Here is a 15,459-nt window from a genome sequence, read left to right on the forward strand (position 1 = left end):
ATTAAAATACTTTATTTTCTTGAAATTTTTATTGTTATGCTGCGGCCCGTTTTTCAATGTGGCCTATATTTTTTAAACTATATTTATTTGGCACTAATGTGCTTATATACCGAAAAGAGGTTTCGTAGAGTCATATTTTACAGTATACATACCTATCCTGAAAAATTGTAAGTTTTTAAAAACAACATTTTTTTACATTATGTGAAAGACAGTTATAGAGTCTCCAGCTAGAAGATTGATCTTTTCAGATAATAGTTCCCAAAAAAACACAAAGAAAAACAATATTTTTAAAAGTACAAATGTGTTTAGTACAAAAATGCTTTTTCAGTTCGTTGTTTTTCTTATTTTAAACATTGCATTGTTAATGAGAAACGGTCAACAATTTAGGCGTTCTTAGGGGTTATAAGTTCTATTACCACTAACCAGTTAACTAAGTATATTGATTTTTTTTGTTGTATAAAGTTTATCATAACAGTCATTTAGTTTATGTAACGGTCAGTAAAATAAATACTTTATGCTTATTAAACTTTTCAAAACAAGTCTTTGGAGGTATGCATACACATACTGCAATATATTCTGACAAGCGTTGTAACTTCCAAAAACAGATTTTGTGATAGCTGCATTTTAATTTTTATAAATATTTCATTCCAAACTGACTTAAATTTAAACAATAAAGAAAAGAAAGAGTTCAGAGGGTGGGCAAGCGAATTGAGTTTTTAGAGCAATAGGTGTATCTTAGAGTCCTGGAACCTGTTTAGAATTTTATTAATCAGTATAATATCAAAGTAATAAATGTTAAATATAAAACAAATAAAAAAGCAAAAAAAAAACTGCAATTTTTAGTTTTTTCTACAAAAATTAAAAAATTAATTTTTCGGTTCTTTTTTACAACTTTTAAGCCAACGCGCCGAAATAGTCTGATAAAGCAGCATTTTTCCCAATCAGAATTTTTATCTGTATAACACGCGCAGACTATAAACTGGCTTTATTTTGCGTAGATACGTTAAGTTGATAATATAAAATGACCTAATTTTATGTCATTACAAAAACAATAAATATCATGAACTTCAATGGTTCAAGCATCCAATTAGATGTAATAAAGACAAAAACATAGAGGCGAGATTGCCTATACCTGTCTATACATTTTTTGGCAGAGAAACAAATGCTTAAAGGAAACAATAATATATACAAGTTTATAATTTAAAAAACAACTAGAAAAAGATTGCATGACGAGGCGTTTTGTATAATTTAAAATTGCCTCATTGGGATCGACAAACAGGGCCGTTGAGAGTGATGGGCACAAGGGGTATACGTGCCCCGGGAGCCAAGATATCCAAGGCGCCAGAAGACTAAAGACAAAAAAAAAGTCGTGAGATTTTAATTATAAAAAAAGTAAAAAAGTTTTTATTGATGAGCTTTAAAATAAGTTTACTTGGTTTATTTAAAACTTGGTTTATTTAAAACTTGGTTATTTAAAACTTGGTTATTTAAAACTTGGTTTATTTAAAACTTGGTTATTTAAAACTTGGTTATTTAAAACGATAATATAACCACCAGGTTATGTCATGAATAACTGCTGTTAAAGAAATTAGAAGTTTGTTTAAATCAAGTTAAAAGTTGGTGCGTTTACACTTTCTCACCAAACTCAGCATATTGTATGAAAAAAATTAACTGTTTAAAACCCCCAACTAATCAAAGGTTACTTGGAACGTCAGTACTTTTTAAAAACTGCTTTGCAAACTGTTGGAATAGTATTAGGGCAGGATGTATTGGATGTACTTACAGTAAACTCTTTTAAAAGTATTTTTTTAATGCTACTTTGGCTACAGCTACGTCAGCACTTGTCAGCACATAAAAGCCTGGTGTTATTGGTGGTGTTGCATTTCTTCATCAATATTAGCAGATACTCGTCTTGGCAATGAAATAGAATTTTTTGAAAACGAATGATAACAACAAAATCGCAATGAATTTGGATTTTCAGTTTTTTTCTTCCTTGAGCTTCCCAAACAAGAGCTTGAAATAAATATTTTTAACGTTGCGCTTTGTTGATTCATTAAAAAAATTTTATTTAAAATTGGGATATCTGGTTAAAAAATTAAGAACCTGTAAAAGGTTAAGCTTAAAATATAAGACAAATTTATGAAAGATATTTCGCATCTTAATAGTTTGAAGTAGTCTTCATTTTTCAAGCCAGTACCAAAAGATGATTAACATTTAAGTTAAGACCTTAACTAAAAGTGATTTAAAAAATTTTTTTTTTTTTTACGAGATGCAATTTTGAAACAAAGTAGAAAAATATTTCAACACCCCCCACCCCATCACCACTAAAAATTTCTGGATCCGTCACTGATCCTAATCAGTGAATGTGTTGCAACAGTGTTATTAAATCCAAATTTTCTTGAAAATATGGTTGTAACTTAACTGCATTAAAAATAGAAAAACAGTCATTAATTTTCATACTTTCACATGTTTTAAATTTCAAAAATGCATGACCATAGGGGCGCTTAATCGCTTCTATGGTCCGGGCGTCATGAAAGCTCTTGTCGGCCCTGTCTACAAATACTAGATTATTTCTGCATTTTTTCTAACTTCAATGCGCCTTTAAGCGCATTGGAATCAAAAAGAATGTAGAAGTAATCTAAATTTATTTAATTTTTTTTTTTTAATTTTATGTTTTGTTTTATTATGTGGGTAACAGTATGTTTAAAAGCATATTTTTTAAACAAATGGTTCCATCATACTTTTAAAACATAATTGCATCAAAAAAATTGCTAAAAAGCAGTCGCAACCCAAGTATAGTTTTAGCTTATGGCTAAGAAATAACAACTCTTTTTGCTTTAGGGTATTGAAAACCATTGATACACATGCATAGTTTAATCATTAAAACACATGTATAGTTTAATCGCTGTCACACATGCATAGTTTAATTCTCGCCTCGTTTTCGTATAATCAGAGTAAACAGATAATAAGTAAACAAAAAGTATCAGATTGAGAACAAAAAATATAGCAGATAAAAAACAAAAGATATAGCACTTTAAAAAAGTTATTAGATTTGAATAAGAAACAAATAAGATTGTAATGTTTACTAGATTTAAAGAAATAATAAAAATTTATCAAAAGATAATTGAAGATACTATAGTCGATTATAGTTCTAATTTTATCTAAAAAGATAGTTTACTTTACCAAGAGACAAACTACATGAAAATTGTTTACATAAAAGTTGTTTTCTCGTAATTTACATTGATTTAAGGGAAAACTCCGTTAGGGATGCGGAGTATTTGCTGCAATGCCTAGGAAGTTCAACTGATATAAACTAACATAAAGCAAATCTTTAATGATATGACGTTGCCCAAACCAGCTGAAAATTATACAGTAATAAAATTCCAATCCTAACTTAATGTCTATAAGGACAAAAGACATAATAATACTATACTAATAATATAGCAAAACCTTGGGGCAACATGTGTTGACCCTATGAGCCATTAATACTAACTCTAAGTCAGTCTCAATGCTAAAAATTATGACTGTTCATATTTATAAAAATTTTCTCTTTGTGATGTTTCTGCAATTTACACCCTTGCAATTTTGCACATACAATTCTCTCGTATATGTTTGTTAATGTAGTTATTTAATGAATTATACCTTTTTTTTTATTTGCCGTTACACGTTGTTTTCAAATAGCTACGTCGTAATGTATTAATATAATAAATAATTAATGAGCACCTAAAATCTGCGTTTGAATAAACTTGGTTTGAATCAATTGTTTATCAAATCAAGTTTAACCAATTGTTTTGGGATAGATTAGACGCGGAGTTTTTTTTAGTAGCTACATTTTCAATTTTCACCTTTTCACTCTAATTTCGTACTCTTTTTTTTTATTTCACTGCTTTGTTTTAAGCGCAAAGTAGTAGTAGCAGCAAATATAATGAAATTTGGTGTATATTTTATTGTATCTGTGTAATTTATGCGTATTTTTCTATTTGTGTATTTCTGTATCTATTTGGGTATTTTTGTATCTATTTGGGTATTTCTGTATTTTATTACTTATTCTAACTGTTATGTATTACTTTTTATATAAAGTATCTGGATGGATTTAGCTATATCTGTAGACTTAACACTAAAATATGTGGTAGTGGTGTAGCGGTAGAGCACTTGATTCATAAGCGAAAAGTTTCGAGTTCAATCTCCACTACGTCCCTGATACTACCGCGCTCAACTTGTTTCTCCGCGTTTTGGAGTTATAGAATTGAGAGAGGGTTGTAACCACAATTAAATTGACATCCTAGAATGTAGTGGCTTTCTCGGCCTTGAGGAGGTGAATTATCATTTCAAAAAATTAAAAAAATAAAGTAATATTTGACAATTTACTTTCTGATTGAGCATCAAACTGTCCTATTGAATAGATTTTTTAGTTTATGTGAGCTTGTGGCTTTACTCAAGTAGTATTTTATCGACTTCCACATGCATGTTAAACCTTATTTTCCTGTGCTATGATGCCATATAAATTGAGTACACTCAAAACTCTATCAAATACATGCGTACAGTGGGTCGGACATTAGAAATACATGTGGGTCGGATATTAGAAATACATGTGGGTCGGATATTAGAAATACATGTGGGTCGGATATTAGAAATACATGTGGGTCGGATATTAGAAATGCAGATAAAACTATTTTAATCATAACACTTTATAACAACTAGGGAAAGGAAATATTTAAGTTTTTTCTAAAACCAGTTTTTCGAACAAACCGCGCTTTTCAATGTTTTAGAAATCGGTTTTCCGGTTTTCTAGTGTATTTTTTTAATTATATATATTTTAGGAGAACAACAGCAGCAAAAACATAAATATATATAGCAACAATGTCATATACGTACATTAAATACAGTTGAGCAGCAAACAAATAAGTCTTTTTAATGGTTAGTTTTATGTTTCTTAAGACAATAAGCACGCAAAAAACATAAAGCATTAAGTGTTTCATCATTTAACCTTGACATTAGTTTAGTGACAAATAGACCACTTCAGAAAATGACCTTTCACCCTCCACACAAGTTACTTGGATTGACTTAAAAGCCATGTGCAACAAATCTAAGTTGCTTGTTCGTTTTTCTTGTTAGCTCAAATACTGCCATTTTTTTGAGCATTAGTTTGGAAGTTGATTCTATTTTTTGTTTCTTTGGTGAAAACCCTTTGACTGTCTCTCTAATGGAGAACTAGAGCTCTTCTGACAAGGAAGTAAATTGTTATACTTGTTCCTGACTAGTTTCATTAGCTGACAAATTTTCCTCACCAATAGACTCACTTCTCTTTTGCTCAAACAAACGATTAAACAAACTTGATGCAGTAATAGCAATTGCATTTCTTTTTGGCATTAAATTTTCAAAAATGTCATGAGTTGCTCTATTAATGACATCAGGATTATTCAGATATGTAACTAAATTTACTAATATAGCATTCCTCCTCTCAGTGACTCTTTTAGTAAATGAGTCAACTAGCTCTTGATTAAAAGTGTTTTCCTGGCTTTTTAACTACTTGAAAATGAACTTCAGAATGTCATCAGATGAAAGCAAGTTTGAATCTCTTCTGCAAAGTGCTTCAGCAACAACTTTGATTGGTTCTAAAGCATTTACTAGATTTTGTAAGGTGGTAAATTCAGACTCAGAAATCATAATATTGCTTGATAACTCAATCAGTGACTTTGAATACATTTCATAAGGGTAACAAATCTTGAAATCATATCTAGTAAGCTGTTCCAACGTGTCTTAGAGTCTAAGATTAGCTGCAGCTCCTTTCCAAATTCAGACTGAACATGCTTTTGCAGAATCATGTCATTTTTAACTGGAAACCTTTGAAACAATCTGACACATTTTCTGACCTTGTTGATGAGTTCTGTGACATCCTCCCTGATCATTGGAAGAGCTAATGTATCTGCTTCTGCTGAAACTTCTAATCCTCCTTCCTCATTGCTGTTATCATCTTCTTGGTCCTCTTCTAGAATAGTGACTTGCTCAGGTGTGCTATTATCTTCTTTCCTAAATGCCTATATAGAACATCACAAACTGCCAAGTGGATTCCATGTGCGAAGCAGAGTTGATGGTCTGGTAAAATTGAGCTACCAAACTTTTTCATTACAGCAGCTCCGTCTGTGGTTACTGCAACAATATCACAGGCCCAAGTTCTTTTAGTTTCTCGTAAACAATTACACAAAATTTCTCTGCTGGCATAGACCCATGTACCCTGATCATTCCAAGATTCCAATAATGACCTTTCATATGATCATTTATGTTCATATATCTTCTGTTTTTGGATGAAGGAAACTCATCAAGGGTTAAGTTAAATTTGTGACCAACAAGCTTCTTTTCTGCAAATTGTTGCCAATTTGTTTCATCAGCAGAGCTTTATTCAATTTAGCATCTTTGAGCAATTTATATCCTTGTGTCTCTAGAGCTGTTCTCAAGCGTTAACTAGTTAAGCAAACACGAAAGGGTAGCCCATCACATGAAATAAGCTCAGCCAAAACAATATCAACAGAATCCTTTGTCTTAAAAAATGAATCAACGGGTTTAATGACTTCGAGTTTCATCTCAGGAGTAATAACAGCAGCAAACGTGGTGTTGTGCTTTGTCCTCAGGTGGTTTCTTATGAAGCTTGTGGTTCCTTCTTTGCATTTAATTTCTTGGTCGCCGAGCTTGCACTTGACCAATTCTTTTGAGTGCAAAAAGTGCTTCCAAACTTGCACTTGACCAGTTCTTTTGAGTGCAAAAAGTGCTTCCAAACTTTTTGCACTCAAAATTTGCAGTAACTTACTGTTAAAGTTCAAGTGGAAGCAAATTGAATCAGCTACTCTAACTAAAGTAACACAAAATAAACACGCTTAAAAAAATATATACTTAAAAAAGCATTTAAGAAGATAAATTTGAAATTTTCGGTAATTTTTTGATTTAATTTAGTGTAATAGTGTCACAAACTTAAAACGTGAAGTGGCAAATTTTTGTTTGAATTTGAATGACGAATGTTTATACTGGTGTCAAACTATTTTAAAAGTCGTGCTGAACCTGAGAAATAATGTCATAATAATTTGACTACGTTGCCTCTAATCCTATCCTATTTTATAATATTATAATACTGAATTTAATGCTGCTGTTGCCGTTACTCATTCGTGAGTGTTTGACATGGAAGTCAAGGCAGCCATTACACCCGAGTTAATCGCAAGCACCACTCTTTGTATCAAAAAATGTGAACAAAAGTGTATGGAAATATCTAACTTATGTAAACTTCAAATTATGTAATGTTAAACATATATTAAGTTTTACAATTTTATTTTTACTTTATAATTGAATTGCAGCAACATCTCCTTAATTTTGATTTATAGCATTTCTTTGCCGTTTTCAAAAGTCTTTTATTTATCAAATAGTTTCAAAGCTTTCATTAAAAAATACATCTTATTGGCCGAAGTGCTTAGGTTTCAGCATTTTGAAGAGAAATGCCGTGGTTCAAATGCTTGCTCTTCCACGTTTTTTTGTTTTAATCTTTTTTAATTTGAATTTTGAATTTGATTTTATTTAGAGCCAATAAATTTACAATCAATAATAATTTTTTTTTTATGTTTTTACAAATTCAATAATACTGTAAATTAGCCAATCATTAATTATAAAGTATATTGACGAAGAGATGCAACACCTGGCATCTCTATACTAACTAATGTGTAGGGCTAATTGTCAACGAGACAAGATGCCCATCATGATAGTAAACTTTTGAATAAGTTGACCGAGTGAGTGTCAACTGCTTCCTGTGGTAGCATATTCCAGGACGGTGTGACACGATTAGTAAAAAAGTGATGTCGCTCTTCGCAATCGCTAACAATTTGTCAGTGTAGCTGTTTATTGTGACTCCTCCTGCAATATACGTTGTTAGAGATCCTTTGAGGCAGCTATTACACAGAGTTAATAGTGAGAAGGAGTCGTAGCACTTTTTGCATAAGAAAACGTAAACAAATGTGTATGCAAATATCTAACTTATGTAAACTTCAAATTATATAATGTTAAAACATATATCAAGTTTTACAGTTTAACTTTTACTTAAAACTTGCATTTCGGCAACATCTCCTTAATCTGATTTATAACATTAATTTGCCGTTTTATAAAGACTTGTTTTTTAAATAGTGTTAAAACATTCATTGAACAATACGTCTTAGTAGCCGAAGTGGTTAGCTCGGAGCGTTTTGAAGTGAAAAAAACATGGTTTAAATCCTTACGCTTCCACATTTTATTATTATTTTTTTTTTATCTTTTTTGATTTTTTAAAATACAATATAAAAGATTTTTAAAGTTCTATAGAAGTTTTTACTTTTATAAAGTTTTACTTTTATTTAAAAATTGCATTGCAGCAAAATCTCCTTAATTTTGATTTATACCATTTATTTGCCGTTTTATAACGTTATTCCATCTTTTGTTTAACCAAGAGTGTTAAAAACTGGATTAGTGTGCAATCGTGGCCGAAGTGGTTTGCTTACTACGCTTCCTAAGTACAACGCAAGGATTTAAATCCTATCTCTTTCACATTAATTGTTTTTAAAATCTTTTCCAATTTTCTAAAATACGAAATAAAACATATTTAAAGATTTATTAATGTTATATACATAACATATATAAAGACACTATATACTATAAAAAACAAAGAGAGAGAATTTTTATAAAGCTTAAAATTTTAATAAACATCAAAACAGCAGTAGTAATTTTTTGCGCATATATCAGGATAGATATGCTTAAGTTAATGATGTGCTTAGCTAATTAGTTAAGTCTGTGCGTTTAGCACTCATTTAAAATTTTTTAAAGTTAATTATGTTGTAAATTACGTTTTTAAAATTAAGTTTAAAAGGCAGAAAATATGTATTGTTTTTCTACCAGTTACTAAAAAATATTGAGGTACGAAATAAGTGTAAAAATGGTCGGCGTAGAATAGACTTTTCCTAAAAAGCCAAAATACCGAAATCCCAAAAAAATGCCACAATAATAGACCTGCTGTAACCGACAATGAAAAGTTATGGCGCATTTGGCATCTGCTTGTGCTCCTTTGAACTTTCGCAAATAATTACGGAAAAAGAGACGAAATAAAAATTTATGTTTATAAAACTGATTAAATTTATTCGCTAGTTTTATATTTAGTAGTGAAATCGAGAAGACTTGCGTAAAAATTATTAACTAATTAGATTTTGAAAATTTTAATCGAAGTTATTGATATGACCACGGTGAACCATCAAGAAAGCAAATACTCACTTAAATAATTACACAAAAAAGCTGTGTTAGAAAAAAAAAATTTTCTCTGTAAGAGAACCTACCTGTACTTTACTACAATTTTAGGCAAAATTGGTTTTCGCTACAAGCAGAGGAATATATCTTGTATTATCATTTTTTGTTTCACAAAGATGGACAATAATTAAGGTGGGCCTCAAACTCATGAAAGAATAAATCCTTGCACACGGCGCAACATTGATACTAGAATTTTTTGAAGATCTCTACAAACAATTAGTACCTTCTACGAATCTTTTCAAGCGTTCAAAGTTTTTGTGACCAGTTAAACAGACCAAAACATTTTAACCTTGCAAATGGTAAAACAAAATTTAACTTTTAATTTTTTTGGTTTCATTAAACAGTTCAAGACTTTTTAGAAAGAGTTTTTCTATATTTCTTAGTTTTGAATCACATTTAATATTTCATTGAGTAGAAAAATGCTTCATTTAATCTCTACAGTACACACAGCAACATAGTACACAGGCAATTAAATTAATAAATCATCTCTCCACTTAATCGAAAAGATTTAATCAGGAGATAAGTCATCCGGAGTATGCCCAAAAACTCCAAACTTAACAACAAGCATTTGTAGAAAATTAAAATAGTGTTTTACTAGAATTTATGCATATATTAAAATCTAATGCCAAACAATTTTGTTTTTTATTAGTAAGGTCTCAAATAAAAAATGTTGAATGCTGTAAAAATGCATGCTTTTGGAATGCTGTTATTTTGTTTATATGTGCATTGGCGGTTTAAGTCAACAGGGAGGCCTAAACGGTAAATGTAACTGCCATACAAACAAAATTTTGGAAGGACGACCTTTTTTTCTTTTCAGTCACCAGTGACTTAGTAGTTTTTAAAAATTATTTTCATTTAGTTATAAAGGTAATGTCATGAAGTATAAAGAAGAATGTTAAAAAATAAATGAAGATGTTATAAAATTTGAAAAAAGTCACAGAATTAAAAAAGTAGAACCTTATATACGCAAAAGTAAAACAAGTTTAAAAATTTAAGTAGAATATCTGTAGTAACAAGGTTAGTGGAGTTAAACTGTAGTAAAATGAAATAAGCTATTCAAATGGTTCAGTAAGACAAAGCAACTGATCCGTTAGGTTTTTGGATAAAATATAATCAGCGAGTGTCATATTTTTGCAATTCAATGGTACATACAAAAAGTTAGATGTTAAAGATTATTAAAACAGACGCACTATAATGCAATTTCTATAGAGGAATATATTTGCTTAACCATATAATGAAGACTGAAAAAATTATTGCCAACAAAATAAAAAGCAGTGCATTAATAGATAACATTCAATTTCGTTTTAAGCAAGCAAAGAAAGCAACAGATGCAATATTTATTATAAGACAAATTTAAGAAAGCTTTTTATAACAAAAACGATGTTACTTGTGGATCTAAAAAATGCTTTTGACAGAGTACCAAGAGTATTTCTTGTGAAGTAGTCTTTGAGGTATGTAGGTGTTAAAGAACGGCTGATTACAAACAATACGACTATATATAAAAATGTCATCCCATCGTGATGTTAAGCATCTATAAAGAACAGAGAAGATAATAATTATATGGGTGAGTGTTGTTACTCTTGTATATGATTTGAGAAAAAGCAATGATCTTAGACAGAATTTGCGAATAGTAAGTATATTATAAGTAAGAAAACTTGAAGAGAGTAAAAGAGATTCATGAAAGTGTGAGAGATTCGTTTAGAGAGATAACATAAAAATGTTTTGAAAAAATGAAAAGAAAAACAGATTGTAAGTTTGTAGATATTTAAGAAACGGTATTATGAGAAACATCTGACCAGTGCAAACACAGAAATAAGAAAACTAAAAATGATGGTGATGATTATTAACCCAAAAATGTAACTCCTTTTTGAAGAGTATGCCACCCTATTCTTGTTACTTGTCAGCATGGCAGTTATTATGGTATAACTGTCTTGTTGACTAGTAACTTCTTCGTGTTTGTATCATTTTAATTAAATTGACGCTTATATGTATATACATATAAGCTTGAGCTTGTATGTATATGTATATATATATATATATATATATATATATATATATATATATATATATATATATATATATATATATATATATATATATATATATGTATATATATATATATATATATATATATATATATATATATATATATATATATACATATATGTATATATATATGTATATATATATATATATATATATATATATATATATATATATATACATATATATATATATATATATATATATATATATATATATATATATACATATATATATATATATATATATATATATATATATATATATATATATATATATATATATATATATATATATATATATATATATATATATATATATATATGAAAAAACTGATGGTCTAAAAATATGTGTGTAACAAATGTTTACGCTTTTTTATCTTTTAACAATTATTTAAGCCTTAATCTTATATAATTGAGAACTTTTTTGCTTCATTTTGAAATTTAAAGATTCATGACTTTAAAGATAATTTACATATTATAACCTAATATTAATATAATTATAATCAAAAAATCAGATCGTGAATCGTCTGATCATCAAAACATGGCTAAGGAAAAAACTCCATAGCCATGTTTTATTGATTATCAATATCACGCTCTCACATATTAAGGTGCCTAACTTTGTGTGTAAATAAAAACAAGTAATGTCTGAAATATGATGTTATTTTCTTTATATAAATTTTATATAACTAGATGTAGGTATGACAGAAGTAGGATATATCTAGTTTATCAAGGAGAAATAATGTTTTATATTTGTCTTTGATAAATCTTATATAGTAAATACTCCAACCACATTAGGTTTGTAAGATTTTAGATATCCAATATAAGATTATTTAATGTAAGTTTTATATATATATATATATATATATATAAGATTATTTAATATAAGATTGGTTTGAACAAAATAAAATAATTTTTATTAATTTTATTTAAACTTTTAATTTTAAACGTTTAAACGTCAACGTTTAAAAATGTTCTAGAGTCATGTAAAATCGAAAAAAACTGAAAAAAAGTTTAAAATTATAGACAATATATTGCTTAAGTATATACAATTCTAAAAATTCAGATTTGTCTATATATTTATACAAAGATTATCCTTTTAATTAAATTTTTTATTTCGTTTATTACTTACAAAATTGGACTTAATTTCATATCGACTGCGTTTGTAAAACTCCCTTCATGATAGTAAAACATGATGCTGATAAGTTTCAAAACTTGGAAATATATGCTCAAAAATTGATTACACGTTACGCAATCATTATCAAATACACCTTTTTATTTTGAGACATAGATCTTTAAAACAAACGATGACAAATTTAAGTATTGCCATTGTAAAAAAATTTACTTTATTCATTAAAAAGACCCTCAGTTAGTGGCGTTATCTAACATTTTTTTAAACGTTTTCATGTCTTTTTAACACTAAAAGATTTTAGATCTAAGAATCGGATTTGCTTAAACCGATTTAAAAACATAAAGTTCAGCTTTATTTGTCCAGGCAATCATTTTATAACCTTGCATCAAAACCTTTTAAAATTCATTATAATAAAATAAAATTGACTTAAAATAATATAGTTTTTAAAAAAAAGAAATTTACAAATTGAGTGTTGTACACAATTTTTGAAAAAATTTTATATACTAGAACAACAACAACAAGAATTTTTTTTTTTTTAAACAATAGTAAAAATAAAACAAGAGCAAAAAATTAACTTATTTTCTGTGTCAATACTTTAAACTCTTATTATAAATTTGATTGTAGCAATACACGTTATTATTTCTATTTCAAATAAGTATATTTACATTTTTCTATACATTTTGCAGTTGTTCTTCCTCCTATCATACTTGGACGCCAGAATGTTTTTCCTAAAAGTAGTATTCCCTGTGACAATCCTTTTATCTAAGACTATTTTTATTTGGCTTTTTATCTGAGATATTTTTTCATTTGGCTTTTAATATAAGATGGTTTTTTTTTCTTTAGCTTTTTTTCTAAGATTTTCTTTTGGTTTTTTTAAATTAAAAATGGTTCTCCTTTTAGTTTTTTACTCAACTTCTTATTTTAATTTAATGTCAGCACGTTTTTAATTATTTTTAAGGCGCTAGGGGACACCCATAATGTAATTTTTTCTTTAACGTAAATAAATTATATATTGTAAATTAAAGTTTAAATCAGATTTAATAATATATTTACTTTTACTGTATTGAAACAATATGAAAAGATTGAAAACGACAACATTTTTCATAGAGTACTGCAATTTCGTTATAACTTGTAATGATACCATATCAGCCTGATCTTTTTTATTTTTTTGTTGAAGAATGGACTCAAAGTTTTACACTTGCTCTGCAAAAGATATAATATATCTATCATATAGTAAGATAGATATATTTATTCTAGAGCAAGTTGTATAGTTATATGCTAAAAATATTTTTAGCATATAAGTATACAACTTTGTTATTTTACAATAAAATACACTATACATCTTTGTTATTTTACAATAAAATACACGTTTAGTCAAAAAAAAAAGCACGAAGGGATATTTTACACTACGAATAACAAAAGCGTTGTTCAGATGTTACACATTGCTTAAGATATTGCACAAATCAGGACCGACGATACGTGTTTCGAAGTTCACAATCGTAAATTTTAAAAAAAGTCTTTAATATTTAGAATTTAAAAAAAAAAAATCATCGGTTCTGCAAATACTAATATAATCGTCGTAAATGTTAATGCAAATAATAATTTAAAAAAAATTGTCGGCTCTTTAAAATATTAATATAATAAGTTTTATAAAAAATTATAATAATATTTATATATGTTTGTCAGTGATGGATCCAGGAATTTTTTTTTTTTTTTTTGGGGGGGGGGGGAGTAGGGGATTGGGTAATGCAGCCCCCACCAGAACCTGATAAACATATGTAAACATTGTTATAATTTTTTGTAAAATTTATTATATTAGTACTTGTGCAATATCTTAAGCAATATGCAACATCTGAACAAAGTTTTTGTTATTCGTAGTGTAAAATATCCCTTCGTGCTTTTTTTTTGACTAAACGTGTATTTTATTGTAAAATAACAAAGCAAATGTCATAGATCATGTATTTATATATATAAATACATAATTTATTGTGTTAATTATAATTTATTATGTATTTGAACATACAAAGAATTATAAAAAAAGTAGAGAACGATTATTATTATATAATAATCGCCTACAGGAGTCATTTTTTAAAGATTTTAAAACAATATGTCTATTTATTTATTTTTTAAATAAAATTTTTAAAGGAATCTAATAAAATTTGTTAATAACGTTTAATAGAATTTTTAATAAATTTTTTGATAAAATTTAATGAAAACCCAAATAATTTTAAATTTTGCTGTATTCGATAACTTCGTATCTGCGTGAAAATTGCGGACCACTAGAAAGAAACTGTTTATTTACTTTTGAAGTTAGTGAAGCATACGAAAAATATTTTGAGTTATAAACAAAATTCTAAAGTTAAATAGCCACTTTTAGGGAGGCAAAGGGTTTACATGTATACTATGAAATGTATCTAATATATATGGAATAAATGTTTGAGCCTATCCGTGAAAAAGTTATCTTTTATGAACAAATTCAAGCGTTTAAATATAAAGTTTACTGTTTTATCCTCAGCTATCCTTTATTAAGATAATTTATTGTACACAAATTTAAAAAAATAAAATTTCTGTTTAATTTAGAGTTTTTGTGTTATGTATTGTAATTTTAATAAATATTTACTATAAAAAGAGCGATAGGAATTTATAGAAATAGACTTGAATAGTTTAATGTAAAGTTTTAGTTTTGCGGAAAAATAAGGAAAAAAGTATAAGTTACATTAGATGTTTAAGTCTAAAATAAATTGCTCAAGAAATTATATACTTTAAAAATAACGTGTTTTTTAAATTTTAATTATTGAAATGGCTTGCCTTGTATTTAATATACTTATACATTTAATTGTTCATGTATAGTTTGATTGCTCATTTAATTTTATAAAGTTTAAAGTTTGTATTAAAAATAAATTCAAATATATAAATAGTTTATATTTTTGGATTTAAGTTTAAATTCTGTTTTGTTTCTTATATTTTTGTTTCTTATTA

At 27.7% G+C, this 15,459-nt stretch overlaps 1 protein-coding gene across 1 annotated transcript in view; it reads left to right on the forward strand.

The window, feature by feature from the left end:
- The window catches only part of LOC100203910 (transient receptor potential cation channel subfamily A member 1 homolog), a 102,630-nt gene that overhangs the window by 428 nt on the left and 86,743 nt on the right, over positions 1 to 15,459 (forward strand). The gene's annotated exons all lie outside the window — the stretch shown is intronic.

The sequence above is a fragment of the Hydra vulgaris genome, chromosome 03 (assembly GCF_038396675.1).
Source record: "Hydra vulgaris chromosome 03, alternate assembly HydraT2T_AEP".
In the NCBI taxonomy this organism is placed as follows: domain Eukaryota; kingdom Metazoa; phylum Cnidaria; class Hydrozoa; order Anthoathecata; family Hydridae; genus Hydra; species Hydra vulgaris.